Here is a 1,885-nt window from a genome sequence, read left to right as displayed (position 1 = left end):
TTGGGAGGGGGGTCACTTGTCACAGGCATGGGATATGTCCTATGTAAAGAGTAGAAGTTCCACATCCTAGAATGATTGACAGTGCCACACTTAATCTTATATTTGTCTCAGCATTTTCCAACTTAATGAAGTTTACATGTACACAGCTGAATGGACTTACACACTATATGTTTTGAAGTTTTAATAGTGTAATACTCACAAAATGGACAAGTGAACAACAAAGATTTCTGCCAAATAAACATGTATTAAAGATAATATATGATTAATAATCCAAACATGAACAAACATCAAAAAATGGCAGAAATCACTTTCAATCTTCTGGTAGACCACACTGCAAGATACAAACTATGATGGTGTAAACTGACATGACAAAAGGAAACCAAAAGATTTCTAAATCTTGAAAAGACAATGTGAATATACATATTCTTAATGAAATCATTAAAAAAAGTTTTATCATTTTTCACACCTCTGTATTTGGTTGTGGCTTATAATGTACATACTTGCACTAGTTAAGAAGTATGTATACATAATTTACCAGTAAATAAATGTATTTTGGAATATTTGTCCAAAAATGTTTTAATGATGAAATGTGTTATCAAAAAATTAGGGGGACCATACTCACCTTGGTAGCACATACACCAAAATTGGAACAATACACAGATTAGCATGACCCTTGCACAAGAGTGACATACAAATTTATGAAGTGTTTTATATTAAAAAATAAAAAAAAAATTGGAGGTACCACTGGTCTAGAGAAAGCACTAGAGTTAACTTTCTAATATATAAAGAACAATAGCTTTGTAGCTACCTATCTATAAATTTTGTCAGCTTTATTTCTTCTCAATATTTTGCACTAAATGGCAAATATAGAAGAAGCAGTGAGGTTTGGGAACAGTCTATTTCCAATGATGCCTATGAAAACATAATTACACTATTCTACCTGTGTAAAGAGTCCTGATACTATTATCATTATGCCAATGATAATAGTGTCAATGATATAATTTATATGTAAATAAATAAAGACAAAGATTTTTTGAAACAGTAGCATATAAAGACTGGAAAAAGACATGTAATTAGACACGATTTTCTTGTAAGGTGAGTCATTTCCCTGCAACATTCTTATTCAATATAAATGCCAACAGAACTTCCAGAACATTTGAGTCATGACCTAAACACTTTTTTGTCTGAAGCTGGTATTCCTACCACAGAGAAGCAGAGGTCTCTGAAGTAAAAAAAAAAAAAAAAAAAAAAAGTCAGTCTCTTTGCCAATTTTACAAGTTGGCCATAGCTATAATCATCAATTCCTTCACAGATACAGAGTTTGCATATGTTTTTTTTTATGTGTATGTGTCCTATAGCTCTGGGCAGGTATTCAATTTAGTGAATATGCTTTAGGTTAACAAACATGGAACAAATAATATTTAACTGCTGACCAAATTTTAGATACTTAATTTCTAGAAGACGTATGACTTGAAATACCATTGTGCTTTAATGTAATCAATGGGTAACATCTAGTTCCTTATTTCAGATGTAAGAATTACAATCCAGACAGAGAGAATACAAAGTGCTAACAACTCAAAGCAAAATTCATACAGCTTAGAACACAAAACCACCTGGAAAAGAACCAGAATAAATAAATGAATTTGTCTATATAAATTAGCAATTCTCAGGCTATGACATGTGAATAGACTGGACTCTAAGACTGAGACTGAAACTGACTTGAAAACAATGAAAAATCCAGTTCTATAAATGGCTATAGGAAAAAAAAAATTGTGAAAACAGCTTTTTATTAGACATCGAGCTTTTTCAGCCACACATGCAAACACAATTACAGCAATTTTATCAGTAGTTGTGTGCAAACTTGAATAGTAATTGTACACATGTA

General features: G+C 31.4%; 1 non-coding gene across 1 annotated transcript; it reads left to right on the top strand.

Moving 5' to 3' along the window:
- The first annotated feature begins 614 nt into the window (after positions 1 to 614).
- LOC132009458 (U6 spliceosomal RNA) lies at positions 615 to 718 on the top strand. Its single transcript, XR_009401940.1, has one exon. It is a non-coding gene; the product is annotated as a U6 spliceosomal RNA (small nuclear RNA).
- Positions 719 to 1,885: the final 1,167 nt, after the last annotated feature.

Source organism: Mustela nigripes, chromosome 1 (genome assembly GCF_022355385.1).
Source record: "Mustela nigripes isolate SB6536 chromosome 1, MUSNIG.SB6536, whole genome shotgun sequence".
Lineage (NCBI taxonomy): Eukaryota > Metazoa > Chordata > Mammalia > Carnivora > Mustelidae > Mustela > Mustela nigripes.
The sequence above is the reverse complement of the archived record's forward strand: the minus strand, read 5'-3'. Positions and strand labels throughout refer to the sequence as shown.